Consider the following 15,524-nt stretch of genomic DNA (forward strand, 5'->3'; position numbering starts at 1 on the left):
GCTCCTCATCCCTTCCCATTCAACGCAAACGGTATTTTCTAGGTAAAATTAATCTCTCTATCGTCACCTAAGCCTTCCCTTTCCAGAATATCCCACAACACGTTGCGGTCTACGTTGTCATATATGCTCCTGTAATGTCTAAAAAGGCTACATATAACGGTCTGCTTTCTACTTTTGATATTTCAATACACTGAGTAAGAACAAATAAGTTATCATCTAAACGCCTACCTATTCTGAAGCCATTCTGAAGTTCTCCCAAAATGCCATTATTCTCTGCCCATGCTTGAAGCTTTAATTTGATTGCCTGCATTGCTAGCCTGTATATTATCGATGTAATGGTCAATGGTCTATAGCGTGAATTCTATCTTTCTCCTAGTTACCTTTATAAATTAAATTCATTCTACTTTGTCGCCAACTGTCGGGTATTCGCTATCTTTTAAAGTTTTATCCACTGCTTTCACTAGAGCTTCCTTACTTTTTGGTCCTACACTCTTAGGCAAAAGTACACCCTTTGGGCCGGGTGTATGCCACACAACGATAATCGTCATCTGCCTTGCTTGCGTTTCCTTTCTTGAAAACGCCGCGCCCGCTACTTTCCTGTCCGAAATGCTATGTCATGCTGTTAACGCGCATGCCGTTCGTTGCTGGGAAGTACCGGGCTCACCGCGTTAAAGAAAGGAAATACGGACAAGACAGATGGCGGTTATCGTTGTGTGGCAATACGGTGTAATTTTGCTTAAGAGTGTAGTTGATTAATCAGCTTAACGGGAACCTCGTCTAGCCCTGTGGCTATGCCCTTAGGAATTTTCTCTTTGGCTTTCTTCCAGTTGAAATTTGTCAGCACCAGCTCCATTTCCACCTGGGTCTCTTTCCTGCTCTTTTTTTCTTCAAATACAACCTCGGCATTGCCTTGGAAAGGTTTGGCTGTTATTTTTCGGATGCAATTGGTGGATGGATGTTTGGATGGATGTTATGAGCATCCCCTTTGGAACCGAGTGGTGGGTTGCGCCACGAAGCTCTTGCTATTATACTGCCTAATGTCCTACCTAGGTTAAACAATGAAAAAAGAAAAAAAAAATATGAACTACCACGCCGAAATTTTTTGATCCCCTATTGCAAACTGTGCTTTTGTACGTCTCCGTCTTTCGTCATTTCCCTACTTTTCTTCCACCAATCCTCCAATCGCCTCTTACTAAGCACCCTGCAATGAAGTTTGCCTGTACATGTCGCGCCACCTAGCAGCGGCGGTGAGCACCCGCGGGTAGGCCCTCACCGTCATTTCACCATTGTCCGTGGTGCGCTCAGGCCCGCCTTAAAGCCTGCTTTTCCAATTTTCCAGTGGATTCATCGCGGGCTCTTGGCAGCTTTTTCGGGAGAAGTGTGAACAAAAAGAACAAGCGCAGATACTTCTGCGTTAAGGATTGTCACAACCGCGAAGGGGATGTCGGCATCAAATTGTACCGCTTCCCTTCAAAACCGGGGGAAGCGACCCGGCGCCTGAAGTGGATCGTCGCAGTTCGTGTCGGTCTTGCGAATTTCTGTTAAACGAACTAAGACGTAAATGCAAAAACAAGAAAAAATAAAAAATACAACCAGCAGCGGCATCCGTAAAAACACACAATAAAGCGTCAACTGCATAAAAACGTGTGAACTGATTCCGTCTTGTAAATTAGTTTAGGTAGTTGGTTAGCTCGTCTTACTCCAAAACAAACGCGCAGTGGTTGTTACGTGTCTATAATCTAGCTTTGTACGCGCTGTGTTTCTTCCTGCGCCAAGATCCAGACGCGAAATCATGGAACCGAGCTCATTCGTGCCGATATTTTCTAGCGCTTAGAACAACAGAACTAAGGTTGGAGTACACTGCAGCACACGTCGAGTATTCGAAAATTAGTATTTCTCTCGCGCACGCTAGCGCATATTTGTTCAGTCTTCATGTTGTTTAGTCTCAGCTGATTGCTCTCTATGATGCTTCAGCGATAATGCCCTCTCACATTCGAGCCCGAACGACAATACCAGAATATGCTCTAGGTACTTTGTCAACGGAGAAAAAAGCACTTACCTGCCAATTCGCCAAAACCTCTACAATTGTGAGGTGCAAGGCACGCTCCAATGTAATGAAGCGACCATTGACAGTTCAGAGACGTCCACGGCCGTATTTGGTCATTTAAGTGGCATAAAATAATTATTTGCTACTAACTTTGAGTTCGACGTCGTAAGCATGCTTGCTACGTACGTTGTGACAAATATACTTCGCGACCTGCGGTGGTTGCTTAGTGGCTATGGTGTTGGGCTGCTATGCACGAGGTCGCGGGATTAAATGCGGGCCACGGCGGCCGAATTTCGATGTGGTCGAAATACCAAAACACCCGTGTAATTAGATTTAGGTCCACGTTAAACAACCCCAGGTGGTCCAAAATGATTCCGGAGTCCCCCACCACGGCGTGCCTCCTAATCACACCGTGGTTTTGGCACCTAAAACACCATAATTTAATTTAAGCACCTCGCTGTGATGTCCATGATGTTTACTTCTTTGACACGATATACATGGTTGTAGTCATAAATCTGACGTCCTTTCACAAGCGTCGGTGGTCCAAAATGTGCCTCAATCTTTTCGATTGCCTTAAAACAGCAATTTAGAACGTCCGACAGGTTTCAAACGAGCGCCGCAAAAGCATATGCCTCGATCGTAGCTGTCCGTAGCAGAGTTAATGGTTTCTTTCCTGATTTCGTTTTTTCCTCTTAAGTAGTTACTCATGGCAGGTTTCTTTTCCATTGCCGCCACCCATGAGATTATTTCAGCCTCTCTGACTTTCCGCTTGACCTTCTTTGTTGCTGTGTTGCCCACCCTACAGGCCGCATACTTGCTGCTAAGCTTCCTAGTTCTTTTTCTCCACTGTGAATCAATGTTTTTCCTGTACAGATACCTCAACACTCCCAGGCCATTTACTTTCTTCCATATTCCTCAGCCGTTCTTCATACTCAATTTTACTGCGAGCTTCCCTCACTTCAAAACTAGTCCAGCCCATATCACCCTGCACAGCTTCATTTCTAGTCTTCCCGTGAGCGCCCAATGCGAGGCGACCCACTGGCCTTTGGTTCCCGTACGTCGAGTCCTGATTGTACCCCTGATTTAAAGCAAACAACCGCATTTCCAAAAGTAAGTCCTGGAACCATTACACCTTTTCACATATATAAATACCTCGGAGGACCTCGTACCTATTGTATCCCCATAGCGCTCTGTGCTTCATTATGGCTGCATTTCTCTTCGCCTTTACTGTTACTGTTACTTTACGGATGCCAGTCGAGCCAGCTCAGACACTTTCAGCATAGTCTCTACATGCAACAACAACATAACAACGGCATCCTTCAAAACCTCCTCGGCATGCGTGGCAGAGGCTGCAGCCATCGCCTTGGCCCAGGACGCCGAGCGCCAAACCAATTCGGCTGTCATATTATCCGACTCACAAGCAGCTTGCCGCCTGTTTTTACAAGGAATGGCACCCAAATCAATAATCAAAATTTTAGGCACTCAACTAGAGGGGCACCACACTATCGTCTGGTGTCCGGCACACGAGCGACTGGCAGGAAACGCTAGGGCAGACCGTATTGCTCGAGGTTTTAACGTCCGAGCAACGGCATGGCCTAGCGACGTCCTTCCTCCGAATTCTCGTGACATCCTCCTACAGCAAAGGCAGGAGCGGAGACGTTTTGGACATCCTCACTCCGATTTAAACAGCGAACAGGAGAGGGACTGGCGTCGTATTCAGACGAATACATACCCCAACCTGCACCACCTACACAGAATACACCCCACGAGGTTCACTGACGAGTGCCCGTGGTGCACACCCACACTAAAACACATCACATGGGAGTGCCCCAGGAGGCCTCCGCACATAGACAGTCCCATATTACACCAACATCCACTAATGAGGAATATAGGCAGTGGGAGGCATGGCTTGCGGACGAGGGTCGGGAGAGCCAGTTGGCTCTTCTGGACCAAGCCCAGCGAGCCGCTCGTGCCAGTGGGGCCATGGAATAGGGGCTCCAACCATCGTGCCTTATTTTATTTACATTGAATAAAGTTTTACTCTCTCTCTCTTTACTGTTATGGTTTTTTCATGTGTTTCCATATATCTATTGCCTTCGTTTATCCATACACATAGAGTTTCTCACTATAACACCTAGAGGGTAATCTGGCGCCACCGTCTATGGGAGTTTCTTAAGGGGCACCGTGCTCTAGGCCACTGTAACCATAGAGTTTCTCACTATAACACCTAGAGGGTAATCTGGCGCCACCGTCTATGGGAGTTTCTTAAGGGGGCACCGTGCCGTCATGGGAATGACGGTATATGTGTCTGCGAGGCTCGTGTTGTAAGAGGCTTCGTCTAAAACGTGGATATGGCTACGCAAATAACGCGTTCTCAATGTAAAATCTTCATAAGATGTTTCCATTCACGCATATTACATCTTTACTCACCCCCCGATGCATGACCAAGCAAAGAAAATCAAGAACAGACGACCAACTGTTTCAAAGCGAGCGCGAACCTTGTCGTCTGTCCTCCAACTTTAGCGGCCCGCTGATACTTTTTACGTAACATGTAGTCGTACACACAATAACAAGTTCTCGTAGTTAAACAAAACATATTTTCGCGTAATAATAAAGCTAAAACATCTTTTCACGTGCTGTTCTAGTAGAAAATGAATGATTGTGACAGACGGAACGGTACTTGCCAAGCGCGTCTTCAAGGTGTCCTGTCTCTACGAGAACGATGCCAATCCGAATCCACAACATACCGGCATTCCCATGCATACCACAGCGCAGCAGCGCCAGATTTCCCTCTAGGTAATGAAGTGAGAAACTCTATGACTGTAACCGTGCCGTCATCGGTATATGTGTCTGCGAGGCTAGTGTTGGCTGGTGTTGTAAGAGGCTTCGTCTAAAACGTGGATATGGCTACGCAAATAACGCGTTCTCAAAGTAAAATCTTCATAAAAAGTTTCCATTCACGCATATTACATCTTTACTCACTCACGATGCATGACCAAGTGAAGAAAAGCAAGAACAGACGACCAACTGTTTCAAAGCGAGCGCGAACCTTGTCGTCTGTCCTCCAACTTTAGCGGCCCGCTGATACTTTTTACGTAACATGTAGTCGTACACACAATAACAAGTTCTCATTGTTAAACAAAACATGTTTTCGCGTAATAATAAAGCTAAAACAGCTTTTCACGTGCTGTTCTAGTAGAAAATGAATCATTATGACAGACGGAACGGTACTTGCCAAGCGCGTCTTCAAGGTGTCCTGTCTCTACGAGAACGATGCCAATCCGAATCCACAATATACCGGCATTCCCATGCATACCACAGCGCAGCAGCGCCAGATTTCCCTCTAGGTAATGTAGTGAGAAACTCTATGGTACTTGCCAAGCGCGTCTTCAAGGTGTCCTGTCTCTACGAGGAAAGTGTCTGCGTTCACCCGGTCGACGGAACGCAGGCGTTAGGTTCACCCAAACGTCACGTCCGGGATGTCGCATTCATTCTTTGTTTTTCGCGTCCGTGATGTCACATCCGTCTTTGGTTTTGGCGGCAGAATGGCAAGCTCAAAGGTGAGCTACGCTCAAACAACTGGACAAAAATACAAAGATGTGGATCGTTTATTTTTTGGGGCTTGTGCTAGCGTAAGCTATCGTAAGTACTTCACTTTTCCATTCGATGTGCCTCTACTATGCAAAGCTACGCTTTCGGCTGCCTGATACTTCATTTCCAGGTTCCTTACCAGCTTATTTTCCTTGTGACGCATCCCGCGGACCGCCGCACCGATCAGCCAGTGCTACAGTGTACTAGCGCCGAGAACGCATATTAGACGACACTGTTTATCTTAGGTTCCTTCAAACTTCTAAGAGCCTTTTTCACAATCACTTAAACGTAACATTACCTGGTTACGGTGCTGCTACACGGCAGAATGTGTAAATGGCAAATGACCCAAGTGCGGCATGTGCGCGCACTTGTTTAGAGAAAATAAGGAGTATTCATCATTTATCTCGCAATGTAAGCGCACATTCCTGACACATGGTTCAGGTCTGCCGACCGCCGACTAAGGGCGGTAGTGAATGAAGTCGCTAAATGAGTGCTTTGCGGCGTCATTAAACGCACGGGGCGTCATTAAACGCACGGGAAACAGCGTTCGTTTACATAGTAATATGAGCCTTTACATAGCAATATCGCTGCGCTGTCAACAGCCATTCTCTGGTAACCTTTCTCCGCAGCGTAACGCACGAGTGCTCTGTGCAGATGTGACAAAGGTTGTGTGTGCGGTCGGTATTTGTGATTTTCTAGAAAGAAGCTTCATTACAAAGTGCATGATCAGGCTGCGTGGTCGTCCATTCTACTAGAGCGGGACAATCAATAAACGATACAAGCATGGACATACACATGCTTTTGCCAAATAACCCTTAAGGTGGGTCCATTTAATACTGGTGATTTAATCGTGGATGAAGACTGGGATGTTCTCTTTATGTGCTTGCTTCAAAGTAGGAGAAATCGTAACTTGGCCAACAAATTTTACTAGTGTTATAAGGTTTTGTGAGAAAGGGTGTTGTGTATGGCTTTGTAACGAGTCATTGTCTCCCATCGCACGTGTATATCCCGGCTGGAAGTTATGTTCATGTGCTCAAGAGTGCTTCAGGAACCCTCTGAGCACTTGCACGTTGATATTACAGCCACTTGTGAATTCTGGTCCTATGTAAGCATTAAGGGGTTTTAGCACTCATCTTAGTGATAACCTTAGACGTTAATTCTATAGTGTATATTGTTAACTGACAAGCTGGGTCTGGTAAGTTTTACATCTTGACACTAAGAACCTGTGGCATGATGAGTTTGCGCAAAAGAACGGTGCAAGTGCCATCATATATACATTCATTGTCATTCACGCACACTATTGGAGGGACTCCAATCTACATTAAGTACAGCGCAATCGGCGCCAATACCAGTGGTCGCTCAATGTGTGGTTTGGAATTTACGCCAGTGCAATAATCAGTACCATCTTCAATCACGCACTGACTGGACAGCGTTATGTGAACGAAATCCTTGAAGGAGTGGTTGATGAGTTTCTCAGCAAAGTCCCGCTGTCACATCTTCCACTTCTGCTGTATCAGCAAGATGGGCCACCTGCATACAGCAGCAGCCGAGCACGAAACTGGTTGGGTGCTACTTTTCAAATAGATTGGAAGGCACGAGCCTGCAAAGAGGCCGGCTAGGTCACCTGACCTCTCCGTTAAGTTTCTTCGGTTATGTGAAAGATTGTGCCGGACGTCAGCTTAGACGGACGTCACATTAGTTCAAGGTAAGGATAACTGATGTCTGCCATAGAATTCCGGCATCGGTCATCAAGAAAGCCACTAAAGGTGTGATAAAATAGACAGTACTGCGTAGCTGCAAAAGGAGACCTATTTGAACACGTCCTCTAGGCTGATGTTCAACGCAGCTTACGAATTAATAGATAGTAAGAGCACACAGTTTTTTTTTTTTTTGTGTGTGTGTGTGTGCCGACATTCTGATTGCCAGTTCGGCTCATAGAAGTGGTATATTTAATATCGTGAATGCATTGGTTTTGCCTTTTCTCTACAAGTTGGTCGCTTTCCAGTGTGTTTATTTCGCTTTTATTTGTTGACACGAACCTGTTTTTGCAGCACGTGTACACTTTCATGAAAAATAAAACGCTCACTTTATATTGGCTTTGGTCCGAAGCAAGTTTCTGGTGCGAAATATAACTTCGCCCGCACTCTTTCGATGCGGTGCGAGCAAAGTCTGGATTTTGAAACATTCTGTGCCTATTACATTGCTCTTCACATTTCGTGGGTGGTCAGAGCTGCACTTTGGCTGCATTATCAAGGTGCTTTTGTTATCATTTATCAGTCGGCCTTGAGAGAGGGATAAGTGTGACGTAGAGAGAAAGGAGAAGCTGCGAAACCTGCTGTTGGGGCTCCTTCCGTACCATTATCAAGGTGGTGTGCTGTCTCTTCGGGTTTGCGATAGGCAATGCAGTTACTTTCAATCAGCTTATTTGAGGGCACTGCTTTATGATGCGGGTGAGAGTTCACTCGCATGGTATTTGCCACCGCAAAGCCCGCATCGGCATAGCAGGTCTACAATCGGACATATATGATCTACCGCAGAAGGGTACTCCGCAAGGATCAATAATATCTCCTTTCCTCTTCAACATCGGACTTAGAAAACTTGCTTTACAACTGGAAAACATCCCAAAACTCGGATGTGCCTTCTATGCCGACGATATTACTCTATGGGCAACCAAGGGTTCATACGGCGACAGAGAAAACACATTGCTCACAGCTATCGGATACATTGAGTCGTACCTAACCACAGCAGGAATGAGGTGTGCCCCACACAAGTCGGAGTACCTTCAAGTCCGGCCTAAGCAAACTAAGGAACATCGAGCCCCGCCAATACATCTCGAGATTGCCGGGCAACCTATAAAGCGCGTCCCGACCGCACGCATACTAGGTATGCATGTCCAGGAAAACAACGGCATAAAGCTAACCTCAGAGAAATTAAATCACGTTATAAGAAGCACCGCATCACTCATCGCCAGAGTAGCGCGCAGTAAAGATGGTTTCACAGAGGACGAAACCTTAAGACTGGTACAAGCCCTCGTCATCAGCCGTGTCACGTACGCACTACCGTATCAAGTGAAGCGCAAAAGCGAGACAGAGCGCATGGACACTCATATAAGAACGGCGTACAAAACGGCCTTACAGCTACCGTCAAGCACAAGCACAAAGAAATTACTAGCGCTAGGTGTATACAACACCTTTGAGGAGCTAGCAAGTGCCACGCTCATAGCGCAGAGGGAGCGCCTAAACAAGACTCAACAGGGAAGACACCTTCTTCAACGGCTAGGGTATCCGCTGACACCTCAGTACTGCAAAGAAGAAACACAACTCTTGCCTAACCACATTAGAGAGAACATTGTAGTAGACCCTATCCCCAAGAACATGCACCCCACCCACAATCAAGAAAAAAGAGCAGCGCGTCCTCGCATGTTGCACAAACGCTGTTTCAGAGACCCGGATACGTACTACATGGACGCTAGCCCGTATCCCTCGTCGCCACGTTGCGGGCCCAAATACACACTCGCCGTTGTCAATCAGGGGAACCTGGTAGCCTCAGCCTCCATCCGCGCCACATGCAGCGCAGCAGCAGAAGCAGCAGCAATCGCTCTCGCACTTCGCGACGCCGAGAGCAAGGGAAGGTCCGCCCGCGTCCTTACGGACTCACAAGCGGCGTGTCGTCTATACATGAATGGAACACTCCCTATACAAGCCATTCGAATTCTGGGTCGCACACTAGAATGGACCCACGGTATCGTCTGGTGTCCCGGGCACGAAGGCCTGCGGGGCAACGAAGAGGCGGACTGCGCAGCTCCAGGTCTCACTAGCCGAGCGGCAGACCACACCGTTCTTCAGCCCCCGACAGACCGACGAGCGACCCACGAGTTATTAACGACAGGTCAACAAATATTACAGGACCAACGGCTCGGAAGAACGCAATACGCTCCCCCACACAAAGCTCTCAATAAACTCCAGGCAAGGGACTGGCGCCGCCTGCAAACTAACACATACCCACGCTTGTCTCGTCTACACGCAATCTCCCCAGACAGCTATACGTCCCGAACATGTCCCTGGTGTAGCAACCACATAGCGACACTCGCGCACATAACGCACGAATGCACCGACCGTCCGGGCGACGCAATTTCGCCACGAGTCACAACACACACACTCACTACGTGGTCTTGGGAGGCGAGACTCTCCGAACTGGACCTGGGAAGCCAACTGGCGACCCTCGACCAGGCCCGGCGAGCCGCGATCGCCAGTGGAGCCCTGTCAGAGGGAACCACCCAGGAATAAACCGCGCAACAGCTTCTGCAATAATAAAGTTCCTCCTCCTCCTCCTCCTCATAGTTCGTGAGGTTATTTTCCAGTCGGTAAAATTGTACGCAATTAGTATGTCGCTGAAAACACTGCAGTTAGATGTCATTTTGGGATGCCAACAAATGCCTCATTGACACTTTGAAAATTATGAGAGTACTTCTCGAGTTAGATAATTGTAATTACCAAATTAAATCTCAGTAACGAAAGAATTACTGGCTACTACTCCACTTTACTGGAAACAATATGCACTAGGTTTTCTTCGAGTAACGGAACTGTTCCTTTTTTTTTTTAATCTTAGTGCATGATAGCTGTGGAACACTCTCTCTCTTCATCCCTATACCCCGTTTTCCAGTGCAGGGTAGAAAAACGAACATGCGTCTGGTTAACCTCTCTGCCTTTCCTCTCTTCTATTTCTCTCTCTCTATAATTCACTCAGTAACCATAATGAGGCCAAGCCAGATTCACTCGAAATCAGAATCAACAGCAGTCATGTGCGGCAGCACTTATGCTCGGACTAGCAGAAAAAAAAAGAGGCTGCAGTTTTGCAGAAAGGCGAAGCAGTGTTAGTGATAGCCAAGTATGCGACAATTACACGAAGGAAGATTACACCAGCAAGGGGACTCAGGCTGTGAAATTGAACTGTCTCCTACTATGAGGTCTTGTATATACTTAGCGCCGTTACTTCAGTGCTCAAGTCTTCGAGGTCAAACGAAGTTTCTTGAAGTGCAAGAAATATATATATATATATATATATATGTATCGTAAGGAACCGCTTTATTCCAGCCAAGCTCGGACTACTACCTCGAGGATTAAACTGTGCTGCTAGTGATGATATATGCAGATGAAAAAGATGTGCAGATGATGAAGTTGAAAGTCAGGCATGTGTTGTGCCCATGCTAATTCTCTCTCGCTGTGGAAGCGGCCGCCTGGCTGCGCGTAAGTACTATAAAATGCGTCAAGTATTTGGTTTTAAGCGGGAGACATGCACCATCTCTGTGCCACAGCAACGGGAATCGGGTGGCGTTCTAACAAGCGAGACATGGTAATTGACAGGTGATGTCTGCTCAACGACCGCGGAAAGTCGAATAAAACACCAGAAATTTTTTGCATAAGCCAGGAACGCACACAGGAGTCCAAAGAACTTCGTCACCAGGAGAAAAAGTCACAGCACAGTGGGTCAAGTCGTAACGAAACTTGCGAGCGTCCTGGGAGACGCCTGTGTTAAGCGGGGCGAGGCGACTGCACTCCGCGAGGCGAGACACAAACTGTTCCAAGAAAGGAACTGATGGGGGTACAGGAGTCGAAAGGAATGATACATCAAGAATGAAACTTGGTGAACAGCCATAGATGAAGAAAAAATGTTAAAAGCCAGTTGTACGTTGCGTAGCCATGTTATAGGCGAATGTCATGAACGGCAGGATTGCATCCCCGTTCGTGTGGCCAGGGTGGATGTACATCGCAATCATGTCAGAGAGGGTATGGTGAAAACACTCCGTCAAGCTGTTGGTCTGCGGATAGTAACTGGAAGTCGTCTTGCGAATTGTGTTAGAGGTGCACAGAACTTCGGTAAGGATAGAAGAGAGGAAGACTGCTGCGGTCACTGAGGAGAACGCGCAGAGCGCTGCGGTGTAAGATAATGTTGTGTAGAAAGAAATCGGCGACTTCAGCAGCAGTCCCGGATTGTAGAGATGCTGTCTCCGCATAGCGTGTTGGATGGTCTATGGCCGTTATAATCCAACGATTGCCATGTAAGGTCGTGGGAAGAGGACCGTACAAGTCTATTCCAACTACTTCAAAAGGCGAAGCGGGACAAGGCAGAGGTTGTAAAGAGCCAGAAGGAGCTGTTGGTCGTTTGCGGCTTTGACAATGAACGCAGGGTGCAACATACTTCGCAACGGCTGAAGATGGGCCAGGCCAGGAGCAGCGACTTCATATTCTGTTGTAAGTCTTGTGGTAGCCTAGATGACCAGTCGTCGCATGATCGTGAAAGGCTTCAAGCACCTCACATTGCAGAGAACATGGTATGACTGCGACCCATTTGTTGCCATCGATGTGATAAATGTTGCGATGTAAAACCTCATTGTGCAGCTTGAATTGATTAAGTTGTCGACGAAGTCAGGCGTTTGGAGGTGACAAAGAATCTTCCATGCGTTGGAGAATAGTTCAGCAGTATGGGTCGATGCGTTGGTGGGACACAAGGAAAGATGGGCTGTCGTGTCTTAGCCATTCGAGGGTTACAATGGGTAAAGCCGATGAAGAGGACTCAGGACGTACACAATCACGGAGAGGTTATGGTGAATCGTCATGATTCTTCAGAGGGTAGCAAGAGAGAGCATTGGTGTCTTGATGCTTCTTTGCAGCCCTGTAGGTGACATTGAAATCGTACTCCTGTAGGTGAAGCACACAGCAACCCAGGTGACCTGATAAATTCTTTAGCAATGAAAGCCAGCACAGTGTGTTATGGTCGGTAACGACTGTGAAATGGCGGCCATGAAGATATGGGCGAAATTTTTGCACTGCCCAACAGCAAGGCACTCCTGCTTGGTTATGGTGTAGTAATTCTCTGCACTGGTTAGTGCACGACTAGCATAAGTAATTACTCGTTCGCGGAATGTGTTGTCACGTTGCAGTAGAATGGCACCGAGACTGACTGCTAGCGTCGGTGTGAAAGATGGTGGGCGCGGTCGGATCAAAGTGGCACAGTACTGGGTCTGACGTCAGGGCATGTTGCAGAAGCAGGAAAGCATGTTCACATTCGTCGGACGAAACAAAGGGCGCATTACTGGCGAGGAGTTGATGGAGCGGGGACGTAAGCGTAGCGAAGTTGCATATGAAGTGCCGGAAGAAGCAAGTCCAAGAAAACTGTGCATGTCTTTTTGACGCAGTGGACACAAAATTCGAGGATGGCAGTAAACTTATCGGGGTCCGGTCGAATACCTTCTTTGCTGACTATGTGCCCCAGAACTTTGATGGCCTTGCTGGCGAAACTGCATCTGTGTGTGTGTGTGAGTGTGTGCGTGTGTGTGTGCGTGCGTGCGTGTGTGTGCGCGCGCGCGCGCGCGTGTTGAGCTGCAAACCAGCATTTGCAAGAGAGGCAAGGACTTCATCAAGACGTTGCAAATGTTGTGAGAACATGGTTGAAAACACAATGTCGTCGAGATAGCACAGACAGGTTTTCCATTTCAAGCCACACAAGACTTATCGATCATGGGTTCGAATGTGGCAGGCACATTGCAGAGTCCAAAAGGCATCGCACTGAACTCGTAGAGCCCATCAGGGGTAGCAAATGTCGTTTTTTCTTTGTTGGATTTGGACATCGGTATTTGCCAGTAGCCTGGTCTAAAGTCAAGGCTAGAAAATTATTCATTACCGTGGAGTGAATCTAGTGCATCATCCATCCATGACACGGGGTAAACATCTTTGCGCACGATTTTGTTCAGCGCACGGTAATAGACGCAAGAACACACTGAGCTGTCTTCGTGACAATTGCAACGACATGAGTGTCAACAGCTCAAGTGACAGTTGATCCACGAGGCAACAATTGGGGTTCGAGAGTTTGGTTTATTGCAGTAAGCAATGCAGACCCCTCAGAGAAGCGAATAAGGCCAGGGGTAATCAGAATTGCTCGAGATAGGGTATGGTCATAGGGTAGAATGAGTACGCCGCCATCCACAATGTTACAGGAGTTGACACCTATAATCTCTTCTCTAGGTGGCCAAAGAACGTAATCGGAAGAGGTGACGAGACGAATGCGTTCTTCGTGGTTAGGAAAAGAATTGCCAGTGGCATCCAGTTGTGTGAGGCGCTGACGACAAGAGGTGGAAGCAGACGCCAAAGAAGTCCCACCCCAAGATGAGTTCATGGGTCACTCACGAAATACCGCAAAAACAATGTGGTGAAGAATTTAGTCTATGGACACACGAACAGTACACGGTGCGATTGGACGAATAATAACGTTGGCTGCTGCACAAAGAGAAAGGCCGGAGTAAGGCAATTCTTGTGTTTTATAGAGTCCCGAACAGTCACATGGCAATAATCGCCAAGCGTCTTGTAACATGGAGCCACCTCAGAATTGCACCAAACAAAGATGATGGATGCAGCCAGTCTTGCCAGATAACTACATTTTGACTATTCTGTATTGTTTGCATTTATTGTGCAAAAGGAATTCTCGCAGAGAGTTTTATCTTCAGTGGCCTTCAGTTGACGTCATCTGCTACAACTAGCACATAAGTTAACTCCATAGCACCACTAGGATGGAGACATTGTGTCGTGGGATGCTTCCTTAAAAGTGGGCAAGAAGATTCTAAAGGAAAAGTGTGAGATGGTCACAGTAATAACCAAGGCATTTGGCATGGGAATGACCCAGCTATGAAGGTATTATCAGATGTGGACAAGCATATAATACTAAATGGCGCCTTGCACGAGTCCCAAGTGTCAAATGTAATGAGTATTGTGCATTGAAAGGGCCAAAAATGTTTTGTACATGCAAGGGAACACTATGGGCATTTGATAGCAGTTGCTTAGATGTACTACATTAAAGGGAACCAAACGAATTCCCTAAGACATAAGCATGCAGCAAATTCAAGGACTAGATGAAGCTTCAAAGAAACTGCATTTCATGTAGGATAGGTGTGAATGACCTTTGTGCATGAGATCAGTGACAAAAACACTAAATGAATGCAGTACAGTGTCTGTATCATATCTTGTGCAGACCAAACTAGCCTGGAGTTTCAGCATTCCTTGTCAGTACATTTAAATAGGCACTACATTGTTCAAAGTGCTATATTGTTCTACAAAACATAATATGCAAGATGTAGCATGCTAACCCTCGTGGCTCAACAACTACTGAACCGAAACCTCAAAGAGCCGTGAAGCGTCCTTGTAATTTTCATCGTAACCATACTTTTGCTCTTGAAAGTGAACCTCTTTAGTGAATTTGTTTGTGTATTAATTTTTCTTTAGGCAAGTATTTTTTATACATGTTAATGTCTCAATCCTGCTTTCTCTTTCCGGAGCTAAAACAAAATGCCTCTTATTTCAATTTGATCTTTTGACCTAGGAAGCCATCATCTGGTGCTGTGTACAGCAAGCAGATGCTTCGGGCAAGGAGGGAGCCAGCACCACATCTACATCAGCAAGAACCTCGGTGCTCAAAATAAACATTTTCTGTGCAAATACCTGTCTTTTTATACTTCCAGCATGAATTAATAAGTTTTTTTTGCCTTCACATGCAGGAAGGTTTATAGGCATAAATAGTGACTGTTGAATGCCCAGGAAAAGCCTTGAAGCCATTCTAGTTGTACAGTGATAAAGTACATGTGTACTTGAACTTGATAGTACAGAAACGAAAGGCAAAGTAACAGGCGAAATGCTCGGGGCAGCAGTCGTATAAATGGTAGATGAACACAGCTAATTGTGCTGTCCAGTTTCATTAAGTTTGACCAAGTGTTGCAAGAATTGCCTTCAATATGAATCATTCAGTTTAGCCAGCTAAAGTCGAACTCGTACAAACTTTGGAATGTCTGCTGAGAATTTTAGCATACATGGTATGTGTGCATCCTTCAGCAGCATTACAA

General features: G+C 46.5%; 1 long non-coding RNA gene across 1 annotated transcript; it reads left to right on the forward strand.

Moving 5' to 3' along the window:
• The first annotated feature begins 5,600 nt into the window (after nucleotides 1-5,600).
• On the forward strand, nucleotides 5,601-15,123 carry LOC140215177 (uncharacterized). The gene is made up of 2 exons (XR_011892108.1): nucleotides 5,601-5,689; nucleotides 13,660-15,123. It is a non-coding gene; the product is annotated as an uncharacterized lncRNA (long non-coding RNA).
• The last annotated feature ends 401 nt before the right edge of the window (nucleotides 15,124-15,524 follow it).

The sequence above is a fragment of the Dermacentor andersoni genome, chromosome 1 (genome assembly GCF_023375885.2).
Source record: "Dermacentor andersoni chromosome 1, qqDerAnde1_hic_scaffold, whole genome shotgun sequence".
In the NCBI taxonomy this organism is placed as follows: domain Eukaryota; kingdom Metazoa; phylum Arthropoda; class Arachnida; order Ixodida; family Ixodidae; genus Dermacentor; species Dermacentor andersoni.